The sequence below is a fragment of the Aphis gossypii genome, chromosome 1 (assembly GCF_020184175.1).
Source record: "Aphis gossypii isolate Hap1 chromosome 1, ASM2018417v2, whole genome shotgun sequence".
Taxonomy (NCBI): Eukaryota; Metazoa; Arthropoda; class Insecta; order Hemiptera; family Aphididae; genus Aphis; species Aphis gossypii.
In genome coordinates, this window is record NC_065530.1 from 53,009,967 (window position 1) to 53,025,062 (window position 15,096).

At 26.9% G+C, this 15,096-nt stretch overlaps 1 protein-coding gene across 6 annotated transcripts in view; it reads left to right on the forward strand.

The window, feature by feature from the left end:
• The window catches only part of LOC114129106 (homeotic protein antennapedia-like), a 183,471-nt gene that overhangs the window by 35,305 nt on the left and 133,070 nt on the right, over positions 1-15,096 (forward strand). The window lies entirely within an intron of this gene.

The following is a 15,096-nucleotide window of genomic DNA, read 5'->3' on the forward strand; positions in this document are numbered from 1 at the left end:
GGTTTTTCATTTTTCTTTGTCTTTGTTCAGTTTTATTTACTTTGTTTATGGATGAATATCAAATGTGTCGTATGGATTGTGCCCATTTGAAAAGTTAATGCGTTCAATCGTTAGCTTTTTTTGTCTTTCCCTCGCAATCATTATAAACTTATTTTGTACAGCCATTTTCTTTCTCGTTCTTCCTTCATCTGGTATTTCAGTTTCAAATCGTTTCTCGATTACAATAATACTAACAACGACATCAGTTTCCACTTGAACGTCAAAATATCTCAGCTGTAATACTATAAGATGCACTTTAACTTGTATAAATATAATATATTATAATTTATAATGCTATTATTAAAGATTCATTTTATTAAAATGCTTTAAATTATTTCTTCTATAATATATAATGTTAAAAGCAATTTTAAAAATGAGCATATTTTTATATACCTTCAACATATATTAAAAAACAAAAATCTGACTCCAAAATATTTTATAATAAACATTGGAATGTTTAGGAATATAAAAATTAATATGATATCAACACTTTTAAAATTACTGTATTTAAATGAATTGTGACAAAAATGGTTTATAATATGTATAGCTATAATACAGGTAAATAGGTATAACGTATATTGATTTAAGGCGCAATATAATACACTCATTAATCACTATAAATTATATTTGTACTGTGTGGGCGTAAATAATCTGAATGAATAGTTCATTATTTAAACATACCGATCATTAGACGAACTACTTAATGTATGATTCGTTTTCATTTTTTTTATAAAAACATGATATCAATCACTTTATAAAGCTATCTATAAATCTGTATGATTTTATTTTATTCTCTTTAAATTCGAATAACATGGTGACAATTCATCCTTTTCAAAAAAAAACAAACGCTTCCTTGATGTTATCCTAGCATTTTTTTTTTTAATATATTTATATAAAATATTTAAGATTTTTTCAAAACTTACAAATGTATAAGTTGAATAATATTTATTTTCTAAACAAATTTATGTATATATTTATATATATTTATATTTAATATATATATATGTATAAGTTATAAATATTCTCTAGACATTTATAAATTTATAAAATATAATTTTTATTTTACTTTAGACCTTGTTCTGCTTTACTATTTTGGTGAATAATAATAATCATTGTCTTGTTAGTATACTGCAACGAAGAGCAGCTATAGTCGTTTTCTGTGACGCAACATCCGTCAGGACTGGTCGCGGAACTGAAAATTGATTGTCCTGTCCATCAAACAAGTCCAACGGGGCAATTTCTGTATAGGTACTCTGTCAATTTCTCGTCATAACATTAATATACTCATTGTTGAAGAACATAAATTGATTTTATCCGCAGTAGTCAATGATTGTCTGATAATGTCATAGAGTATTGAGTATTTAAATATCATATATTTATAGAGTGTTACGAATGCTAAAAAACATGTGAATTAAATTAATACTATATGTATTTAAAATAATTAATGTTATTCATTTTATAAAATAATTTCTTATTATCCGTGAATATTAGAAATCGCATTTATTACTTTATTAGTGTTAAAATATTATAATTACAAAATTATTTTACATAATATATATATATGTAATAAATACTTATATAAGTACTATATTCCAAAAGTATGTAAGTAGTACAATTTTCTAATTGATTGTTTTTTCCTTTACATACTCGTACTTAAATTTTAATTACTTTTTAACTATCTTTAACCTTACTATAACCAATATCTCACTTTCTTATGCAATAAGAATTCTTCTATATTACCTACTGAAATGACTCGATGAATTGTCACCTAATCTATAGTGTAATGATAATTCTCGTAAATTTCTTATTTTTCTCATGCTGATTGTGTATCTTGATAAAATTCTTGAATCACTCGAAGCAGAAACACCATTCATTCTAAACAAGCACTCGGTAGTCTAATAAAAACTCTATCTCTGTACATCGCTATACGACACTATATAGTCCATATTAAACCACGCCTACGCTTCAGTGACATACTGGGTCACACTTTGTTCGTTGTACACTATATTATATAAAAAAAACTGATTTTGTATCACGTTCTCTGGGATAGAAAGCTTTCAAGAGACCAGCAGGGGATTTACATGTTCAAACATCTCAAAATAAGTAATATAACACGCATGTGCTATAGTTTGCTATACGGATAACAAAATCCAATTTTATGCAACCCAAAAACTTTATTTATATATATATTATATTAATTTTACTACTCATAACGAAACAGTATTTGTGTTTTTTTTTTTTTTTTGACCTTTACTGTGCTTGACAAATATAGTAATGCATTATAATATACACTTTGTATTCCGTATTCGATATTTTCTAATCGTAGTAACAGTGTAAGAATTACTTAATACTTTTATAGTCATTGAATTTGCCTTATTAATGTATTTGAACCTAATCTAATATTATGAATGAATGAGGATAGGTGCTATAAATTCGTTTTATCGATTTCGTGACTTGAGTATGCATTAGATTAAAATATCTTTATAAGAATTTTTTATGATTTACTGTTGAATTGATTAATATAATAATTACTTAATTTTGATAAAACTAGATCGTTTTATAAAAATATAATTATTCTGTACATATATATATATATATATATATATAGCATACATGTATTTCTTTAGGTTAAACTATCAGTTAATGATATTATTATTTCAATAAATTTCTAAAAATGTGGACTGAAATTTCATTTAGAAATATATCGTATACGAAAATGTTTATTTTAATACTAAAATCATTTTTTAAGTATATCCGAATGCGATGTATCTAACTATATATTTGGGAATTGCTAACTAGGGTATCGTTTATCGTGTATGATAAGTGTATAGCGTTAAATTTGAATGAGAGTATATAAGAAACAGAGAAGAGTAGGTATACAAAACCAGATTGTCGATTTAACGAATTATTTTAATGTATTGCGCCGAAGACGTTGTCGCCACCACGGTCGCAAGGCTACACATTTGATGGAATGTTGTTCCCTCGTGCTGTTTTTCTTACCAGTTTTTTTTCTCCTACCCAAACCCGCGCGTCATATACTTTATATCCATTTTAGTCTGTCTGTTTTATCAAACCATTCGGATTTTCATCATTATTATTTTACATGTAAAAAATAAATACCTATTTTACTAAATATCATTAACAAATTACATTATGGAAACTGTATTTTTTAATTTTATTCTAAATTTTTTTTCATAGATGTAGTATATGTCTATAATAAGAATTAATATTATATAATTTGAATTATAAAAAAATTTAAATTATCAACTATGCAAGTTTATGAGTTTTTGTTTTACTTTAAACCAAACTAGGTACATTAAAAAATTCATCTATGTATTCGTTTTATAGTATTTTCAGTTGAATATTCGTATTATTGTCAAGTCTACTTAAAAACATATTTTTGTTCTATATTCAAACTTTATATTTCATCTATTTAGTAAAAATAAATAACTTAATAAAATTACAATGTTTGGATATTATTTTGTAATAGGTAAATTATATTCATTATTAATTATAAAATAATAATAATAAATTAGTTTTATTATAGAAATTATGTGAATGCGTAAAGGTCAGAAATCGTCATATTCCATGGTATGTTTTTCCATTCAGCAAAAACTAAATAATTTATGATCAATGATTATTTTGTGATAATAAATCAATGTGATTTCAGTGTTAATTATTGAATAATAATAATTAATTAGTTTGGTTATTTAAATTGTTTGAATGGAAAGGTCAAAATGTCTTTAAATCTTTATTCGTTGTATAATTTTAACTTTAATTGTTCTATATAATCATTCATGATGACTATATAAAGCGATAATGTGTATATTAATTGATTTCTACGAAACTTACAATCGTAAAACCACTAAAAAATCTGATAAAAGTGCAAAATATATTTATAAGCAATAAACATTAAGCTTAATATTTTATTTGTTTAGTTTTTACGTTAAGGAACATATTTTTATTTTTGTAAAAAGTGTTAGTGCCAAAAAACGTTGCGAACATACTCTTGTAGGTATGTCAAATAAAATAATATAGATGATTAAGGATTTTGTACTGTACATAATAATAACCAAAGTAGTTTCTTGATATAAATTAGGTATAATTTGATAATGCAATATATTTTTGATGTATTTAATAATCAATTATTGATTTTTGTCAATTTATCTTACCATATTATGAATGTTGAAACAGTTTTTGAACATGAAGTAAATATAATAATCAAATGCGCGTTGTACTCTGGAGCTATAAAACATCTTATTAATGAGTTATATTCATTAAAAACTGGCATCAGAGTTTAAATTTCTACCGGTTGATTGACGTTACTGACATTAACTTGTTAAGAACTGTGGAAAAAAAGGTTCTGTGAATTGTGATATGTCATATGTATATACCAATCATTATATCTTCTAACCGCTATTATAATGTATATTCATTATTCAAGTTCTTTTCACACATACGTCCAATCGATTCTATGGTACACTTATTCGTTGTGTTGCATTGTTTTCAATAAGTTTGTAGCGTGTCCGCGATTACAGTTAGACGAAATGAACCGATAGATACGATTTTTCCGTTATGATAGTATGATGTACAGAATATTTTTCTGACGAAACTGTAGGTATTGTTACGTATACGTATAGATATTTGTTTGTCGAATCCAATGTTCAATAATTAATAGAAAACTACTGAATGACGCATTTCATTGATAACTCGCTTATTATCTTGTATATGGTGGTAGTGAAAGTAAATTATTCGTCAAAGTCTTTGACAGGTATGCAATCATATTATATTATATTCTTATTAAAAAATGATAAACGTTGTCGGCTCGGTGCTTTGATTTTTTTTAAAGTAAAAACTGCTACTAGGTATATAATCAATTAATGTATTATGGTTAAACCAAAAATGAACAATTAATATTATTTTAGCTGTTCTGTTGAATAACTTTTTTATTTATGATTTACTGGTAGGTTACAATTTAAGTATACTAGGTAGGTACTCTTTATAAAATAATTCTCTGTAGAATTTTTTCAATTTTCATTCATCACATTCCATTATATATAGGTACAATTTAGAGGCATGTATGCATACAAATCGAAAATGACGCCAATACTGATAGACTATGCGCATAATGCAAAGTTTTCAGTATAATATAGGTACTTATTATACTTTATAAGTAGATAAATATTATAAGCTAAGTACCTCTATAATATGTACAGCAGAAAATCGATATGTTAAGTTTTGGAATACCTATATTATATATAAGTAGGTAGGTATAGGTAAACAAATTTTAACTTTTAAAATATGACGTGGTTGAGAAACTTTTCTGCAGGTAGGATATCTACCTTCTGTGCATGCATGCCCGCGTGTCCGGTATATAGTGTCGATGGTGGGCTTGGAGCCAAGAAAACCGATCGACAAATTTAAAATACGCTATAATAATATGATAGTCCCGACGACCACCGCGGTTATTGCCAAACATCGTGGTTTTCGCAGTCGCATCTATATACTTTCTTCTCGTATAAAATGTATTTTGTTTGTTTTTTTTTAACTTCGGTTCATTTAATATTACCTTCTTAGACATATTATATCACACATAGGATTGGGATATTATTTTATTTATTTTTTATAATGTACCAAAACGGTGCGTTTGCTAACAAACTCTATATACATATACGCACACGCGCACACAAGCAAAAGTCCCAATTAAAAATGAAATACGACGTGTTACTCTCCCCACACAGATTCAAACCTGGCGAGATACATGCGCAAACGACACACTAGTGAATATTATGATGGTGTATGCTATACATATGTATACGTATGGTACCTACTGCTGTTGTAGTTGTAGTGCACCACCACAAAGCGTTTTAATTAATCAACGACAACACGTCATCGGTCGTTCCTCGTTCCTTGTACATTGTATTTATATATTTACATATAGATGTTGTATAACTATAAGTTTATATCCTCTGATTTTGTCTATTCTCTTATTTCGTTTCCAACGGATTTTCCTCATTATATTTTCCACAGTTTTAAAATATTATAATATTTCTTTAAATCAAACCGCATATTATAAAATAATATTATATAATATACTGTTAATATAATTATCATAGTTTATTCTTTAGCATGTAAATAATACAGTTAAACATTCATTAGGTAATTTTATAGCAAGATAAATACTTTATTAAAGATTCACGTGTTTTTATTTTTACTCAATAAATTATTGACATATTATTAAATCACACATAATTATACAATAATTTTTCATATTGACTACATGTAGTCAATGCATTTCATGAGTACAATAATAACAAAACATCGTAATATTATTTGTGTTTATCCATCTCCTATGTACTACCTTGCTTAATGCTTAAAATGACCTATTTTGGCTATTTTGCATCCTTAAAAACAAGAATTAGTGTCTAATAAAAAAAAAACTTGCGTATTTCTTTATTTCATATGTTTATTATACGCTTCTTTAAGTTAACATAATATTATAATTTAGTTATTATAGCTATATAGGTGTTTAATGAGTATTTTAGTTTTACCACCCTTAAAAATATTTTAAATTGAATATTAGCTAGTAAATCTACGTGAAAATAAAAGTTTCCTATGCAATTTCAAAGAATACTTATAACTATAATACACATTTGGTATACATTATCTTTTAACATTTAAAAATTAGATAACTGATGAGTTGATTTTTTTTTTTTTTAAATATTATTAGTTATCATTTATAGGTCTCGTCAAAGTATACTACTTATACATTGTTTTGAAACTTTTTAATGTGAATTACATAATATTATTCATACAAAATAAATATGAAATAGATATAAAATTGTTCTTAATATGTATTTAGATTATCAGCTATGAGAGCTATGTATTAAATGGATGTGTGACCCAATTTAATCTAAATTTTCTTATAATTGATGAACAACATCTTCACTTTTTTTATTTCATTTACATGCGTTTTAATGAATCTTAATTGGTTTTAATTGATTTTTATAATATTTTCTGATTTAAATTTTAAATTTTACAATTTACATAGTTATATGAAACTCATTTATACTCAATAATTCTTAGGATATTGAAATTAATAGTTTGATCATCAATAGTATATTATAATTATAACATTTTCAAATATTCAAATTGTATTAATAGTGTTCATATTTATTATTTATTCGTCTGTTTAAACTATAAATGTATGGTTTATTATTGAACACTGGTAGCTTATGGTACTAAATTTAATAGTTTAATACTATGTAATACGTATATTGCTGTATAAAACAACAGTAGTAGGTATTTATGTATAATTATGTATATAATATACCGATTCTTGGCGTATCTTCTTGTTTCAAAATTGTTTTAATTTATAAATAGGTATACGATATTGTTTATATATTTCTTTCAATAAGAAATTATACTAAGGAATAATTAATACATAATATGTATGAAAATTATCCTTGTACGAGTTATACGACTAACTAATGGGTTAATGTTTTGGTTATTGATTAAAAAATATAATCTGAATTATAAAAACATCTTTCATTAGTTAATAATACTCTATGGTTAAGTCTAGTGCAGAGTATATTATACGAACTTAAGTAGGTAATGCTAATATTTTTTTTTCGTTTTCAGCACATCAACATACTATAATAAAATTGCTTCATTAAAACTTAAATTCATATATCTAGTTAATAACTATATAGTTTCTTCATATTCTCTGCCACTGATGTCAGCGTGTATATTTTGAACCTTTTTATAAACTAAATTCAACATACTGCGCGCCAATACCATCATACGATGGTTTATTTTTTAATAATTTTTATTCGAAATATTTTATTTAACTCGTTACATCAAAATTTTTTGCAATTTTAGATCATCATCAAATGTTTGGATTGTAACTTTCCATCTTACTCGTGATCACTTTTTCTGTATAGTTCATTAATTATTTCAAAAAATATGCATGTATATAAATATATACATTATACATATATATATTAACTTAACTTAATTGTGAGTTGGTAATACGTTCCCAGTTTTATGTCAACAATTTAATATAAACCTTTTGCTTTAAAAAAGTATAATCGTACAGTATTGTAGTTCAACGCTAATATATATATTATATTATATTTTACTAAGCAGAATACAATAATTTAGGTTAGGTAGTAGTCTTGGGATGAGAAATTGTATAATAATATACCTAGTATAAAAGATAACATTTTGTTGCGGTGGTTGAATAACTTAGATTGTGTCGAAGGTAATTTGTGTACACATGGTATATGCATTGCCAGCCACCCAGTATGGTAGGATAAATTTATGCAAAAGTGCCAAGCTACGCAAAATGTTCACACTCTTATAAATTAACACACATTTATACTATAGTTACAATTCTAGCCCACAAACCACCACGCGACACATATGTTATATAACACTGAAATATCACACGATCGTCTTATATAGTTCCTATTTCGATACAGACCGTTATATATAGATAGCTATGTATCCCAAACGGTACATTATAATATAGCGTTTGTATTACATAATATAAATACAAGCGATATTATTCGGGATCCGTTATATTATATCGGCATGTGTCTATATTTTGTATTATATGTGCATGTGTGAGTGTGTATGTGTGTGTATGTGTGTGAGTAACTGTTGTAATCGTATTTTTTCTCTTTCTTTCTCTATAAAGGACATTTTTTCTGTTCCGTTTTGCCGAGCGTACCTATCGAATAATGTGTATACATATATATTTATAGGCACCAGGTTCCCTTTAAAGGAAAAAAAACGGTTACGTCGGTACAGCCCTGGGGCTCGGTGGCGACAGTGGCGGCGCATACGGTTGACAAGTTGTTGACGACTTAATCGTAATTATTATTATATTATTGTGTGTGCTAGTCATCGTCGTCGACGATAAACGTTAGGTAACGACATTTATATATATTATATGTATACGGAATGTTCAGACTAAAAGAGCCTTCGATGAACATTATATGTACGGGAAACATAATTCTTTACATAGGTATACATAGGTACCTAACCTAATGTGCTTAACCTAAAAAGAAAAATATCCACACACTTTCTCATACCTTTAAACTTATATGACGGATATAAAAATATTAGGCATTTATCTAGTTTTCATTTTTATTTCGTGTTATTATTACTATTGGAATCCTAAATACTTGTAAATAATTTCACTATCTTACATAAATAGGTAGATAATATAATTTGAACTAGTTTTGCTTTACGAAATATGTACGTAATTACGATTTGTTGTTTTTGTTAATTCATTCTGTTCATTAATTTGCTAATAAAATAGTTTTTTCATATATATACTAAAATATTAATATCATAAAATATTAATGTTATACAAATTAAAATTAAAATTTATATACATTTTTAATTTATTCATTTCAATATACTCATGACTCGCTTTGTATTTTTTTCAAGAACTATTGGATTGCCATTATAAAAATAAATAAACCTTATTATTGTTTGTATCTAATTAGATTTACAAAAAACACATTTAAAAGAAAAAAGGTATTATTTTATAGGTCACAAAAATAGTTATCAAGTATAAAAATAAAATTTTACTCAAGCTCTGTCGGAAAAATGTATTTTTTTATTCCCGTAGGGTGAAACATTGTCCCTGCAAGAGACGTGGCAGCCGGTGATTTATAGTCCGAGCCTTTGGCACGCTCAGCACAAGTGAAGGGGGTGCGTGTTTTCGAAAATTTGCATACATAATAAAACTGCGACCGATGCTAAGAGACAGCGGAGAATGATTTGTGAGTCTCGTGAAATATTTTTTCATCCTTTTTTTCTTTGACGACATTTTTTCATCCTTCCCCAAATTTATCTACATATATTATATGTCTATCTTTATAATATATTTTATACCGTTGCCTTAAACGCCTTTACGCGTGACAATATCTGCAAGCGACTTTTTTTCTTACATAGGGACGCTGCACTAGGCTTCAATAAAACCGGGCACTTTTCTGGCGACCACTTAGGTATATCCAAAGAAATATGTCGGTGACTAAGAAAAAAGTACCCTAATAAATCTTCCACGTAGAAGACATTTTTTATTTATGCAACTTTTTTCTGATCTACAAGAATACCTCCAAATGATAAACGAGGATATTCCGGTTTTACACAAAACACTACTACACAAACAAAAACATAAAACTATACACCTAATTATAAAAACTTAAATAATATAAAAATCGATAAAAAAAAAGTTTTTCTTAAGAGGTTTTTTTTTTTAGGTACCCGATGATAAAATTAAAGACATCTTCAAAGTATCAACTATAAACACTATAAGATACTTTATGTGATTGTTAATTTACTTAAAACTATAAAAACAAAAACTATCCTATAAAATAGAAAATAAAATTATTAGTGAACATATTGCATTATTAAATATAATAGAACCTGTTGAATTTTCCTATCAGTTATAGGTACCTATAGGTATTGATATATCTTATGACGTGGAACATTATTACCTAGGTGTTTAGATACATATATATATATTTACCTATATAGGTAGATTATAATGGTTTGCTCGCGTATCAGTATATTCACTATAGTATACGCTATACCTATATTATACACTTACATAATATAGTAGACGCCTTACACGAATTCCAATAAGAAGTGATGGACTATATAATATACCGTCGCCATCTGTATTTTCTCCGGGTTTCTAAATTTTTTCTTTTTTTTTGGCAACCAATGAATCAACAGATTTATTGTTTCAGCCGGGCAATACGCTCACCCTTCTGTTTATACTCGTATAATACGTATATACACCGTCTGCAAAGGACGGGAGGTCGATTTCGGCCGATCAGTTTAGGTACCATCGCTGCCACTGCCAATGAATGTGTGGTGGCGTATGTATAGTTGTATACGTATATATTCGCGATGGCGAACGGGCCGGGGATAGTATTTGCATGGAATACACATTAAGGGTCGCGCGCCGGCAGAGATAAATGTACCCCTTCGGTGAAGTCAGTGGCGATGGTGGGTACTCCCCACTCGTCTGTTCGCAGACAAATAGCTCCTGGTGGCGGCGCGCCTTCATGAATTAAACAAAGAAAACCGACAACGACCGGGCAAGGGAGTAGAAAGTAGAATAAATTGGTTTTTTGGTTCTACAAAAACCACCCGAGATATATATATATAATTATATAAATATATCTGTGTGAACTCGAGATGAGGTGAATAATTGCAAGACTCGGTCGACTTTAATGGAATCGGTTTTAATTATTTCGCCACTGTTGGCGTCGGTATAGCGTAACTGCATATTTATTATACATATATAAACGAATATACGATGCTGATAAGAAACCGCGAACGCTCAAATTTACGTAGTAGGTATAGATGTAAGTGTATAATATATATTCTTGAAACTTTAAAACGTTTTGCATATCGCTAGGTTTGACTTTCCTAAAGAGTTTTATCCATTTTCGTTACTTTCTCAGGTCTCTTCCCTCATCCACTTAGACTATATTTAATTTGTACTATCGGCAAGTCTACACTCTACAGAGCAAGGTACATGTGATACCATTTTATAACACTATATAATTACAATTATTTCTATTCTTATTCTTGACGTAATTTTAACTGATTCAGGTTTGAAAACAATGTATTGAATTTATTTTTATCCAATATAATATGTATTGGTAAATAGAAATGGGAAAAACTACAAAAAGTTATATTTAAATATTTTTTTCTGCATTTTATTTTCAAGTGGTGCAAGAGAATAAAAACTGTCAATTAAAATAGTTTTTAACTGTTAAGATAAACGGCATAACTATTGCGTTAAGTCATATTATGCATATTTCAGTATTGCAAACACATATAATAATTATCTTATCCATTGATCAAACAGATTTTTCTTCTTAATTACACAATATCAAATTTTAATTATTTCTATAATCAATTAATATAAAAATTTCATAAATAGGTATGGTTGATAATAATAATAATGTTTTCACCAATGTGAAAAAAATATTGTGTTCAAATATTTTATCAATATCGAATACATGATTTATACTTAAATGTTGATAAGTCATTTTATGGTTTAATGTCATTCAATGTATTTATTTTAATTGTTACCGTCATGTTTTTTTCAAAAAATAATTATTTGAATTCATATCGCGCATTAATAAAAATTAATAAACTATTCACAGTAATATTATATTGAATTGGATTTCTAAAAATTAATTGTTGTTATTTTACTATAGTTTTATTTAAAACAAATGCGTTTACTTCTTTAGATCAATTATAAGAAACAATTAATTTAATACTAATGTTGTGACACTAAAGCATATAAAAGGATAAATAATAATATCAATAGTATCTATGAATTATTAATGACAGCAATATCATCTATGGAAGTCATTGCTATATTAGCTGTCAGTGTACCTAATAAGTTGTAATAATGGCATACGCGTACCTTACATACCTACAGGTTTAATATTTAATAAATATCAGTTTAAAGTTAATCGAATTTCAATTTTACATTATTTAATATTATGTTTGAGATTTTATTTTAAGTTTACCGCAACTTTAGTATAAATACATAATTTAACTAAAGACAAATTGTACGTACAAAAATTACAGTTAAACACGATGCATTATCTCTAAAATGTTACCATGCTTATTTGTAATTAAGTATGAATTCAAAGTAGATAGCAATTTATTTTATTTATGCTGTAACTTAATAGTCGTAGTTCATATAAGCAGACTTAAAAGTATATTTTGTATATACATACCTATACTATTGCTATGCTATAGTTACTAGATAGTATACCTATAAAATATTTAGTCTTAACAATGTCAAACATAAGAATATTTTATTTTAATAAAAAAATATCTTTAGTTTTACTCAAATTTGATAATATTTTCATAACTTTTATCAATGACAGTGATATTATTACTTTATGGGTATCTATTAAATTATTTTATTTTACATTTCTTTATACACTTATGTAGTTAGGTATATGTTTAAGGGTAACTCGGTGAATTGTACATTATTATATTAGAATTTCCTTTATTTACTTAATTAGTTAATTAAAAATGAGTATCACAGACTTGAGTCTAAGACATTGTATTCTAATTATAATGGAGATAAATGGATATAGAGATGAGAAAATAACGTGTCGCGTGTCTGAATAATAACGAGCTTATAGGAGCAACAAGTATATACAAGCAGCGCAGTTGATTACTGATAAATGTATACAAAGTTGGAATCGAAAGTTAACAGCCAAATTATCGATGAACCATTTTGGCATATAATTATAATTCTATAAATATTATACTATACCTATCTTTATAATAATAATTTTAAATATGCTTTAATTATTTATGTTATACACATAGTTGAATACCACCCACGAATTTATTTTATTTTTTAATTTAAATGCTTCGTGACCTCTACCTTTGGTGCTTGGTGCATATACATTATAGTTTTTTGGTAGCGAAGTACATTTTTCCCGACCGTGACCGAGGAAGTTTCCGGCTATACATTAAGTAGATTTATTGCCTAAGTCCATGCGACAGGTTAGAAAATTGTCCTCGGCAAAAGGGAGAGAAAAAAAGAGAAATATTGTAGACATCTCTGTAATTAAAATACATTATTTACTGTTTTTTCCTCGTCATCTAACAGTGGTATTCACATTGTTACAATGAATTTTCCTATGGGTTATACATATACTATGCATATAACAACAATAAACCAAGTAAATTTTAAAAAGGTCTTTAAATTAAAAAGCAATCCAAATAAAAAGATTACTTGTCAAGCGTGATGGAATGCGAAGTAAATATATAAACCCCCATAAATAATGTCATGTACTCTTCGCTGACGCCATATATTACTATATGACATATCGCTTGTAAAACCAACTAGTAAATGTCTCCCATTAATATGACACATAAATGTCGACCGTTTTTTATTTATTTGGATACCTAAAAGCATTATAATGTGCATGAGAAATCGCTGACTAAGTTGTTTTTTTAATCGTTTATTCGGTTGAACTTTTTTTCGAGTGATAAATAGCTCGCATGATATGCCCTTTATGAATTCAAAATGTGATTTATAAAACTTATGCAAAAATAACAACATAAAAAAGTCCTTACATTTAACCATTTTATTAGAATGAATACTATATATATACCATTGCACATTGCACATTGTAAATATCTGTATTTTTTTTTGACGATGTATTTAAAAATCTATATTATCTGTATTATAAAATAAAAAACACCTGACTTTTAATATTGTCTGTTGAATTTTTTTTATTTATACTTAATTATAATTTAATATGATATACGTATTTATATGTTACTTAAGTTGTATTACGTTTTGATTATAAGATTATAGAGTTTTATAATAAATAAAATATAATATTTGCATTAATGCAAAGCAATATTTTATTATTATTCCACATCAATTCATTATTTAATCGGTTTTGAACAAAACCATTTTTGTTGTATGTATTTTATAGTCGTTAATATTAAATTTTTAACCGTTTGCCATCACAACTAACTTAAATCTAAGGCTAGGCCTTCACACTAACAATTCGAACAATGGTTCTTTCAGTTCACGGGTTTGATTATTTTTTCTTTCTTTGGTGAATATAAAAAAAAACACTATTGATTTTGTTTGCAAACATTGTGTACCCTGCAAGGATCTGTCCTTAAGTGTTGAAAACAAATTTCACGGTTTGTTAGTGGGATACATTTAGTTTCGAATATAGATCATCCCCAGGCGACAGCAGAACGAATTTTCGAAGTTATTTTCTTATATATTTCCAATGTGGGTGGTTTTTACATTAATTGAATTATTCTAAAAAAAAAACAATTACTATATTGAGCACAAGTGTGGGCTTAGCTCTCGCACGTATAGTTTTTTTTTTTTAAATTTATTATTTCAACGATACGGATGTGACAGCCTAAATAACCATAACGTCTAATGCAAATTGAAAATCCTCTTTTTAAGACACACTAAATAGTCGCAATATAAATATTAAGATATAGGATTAT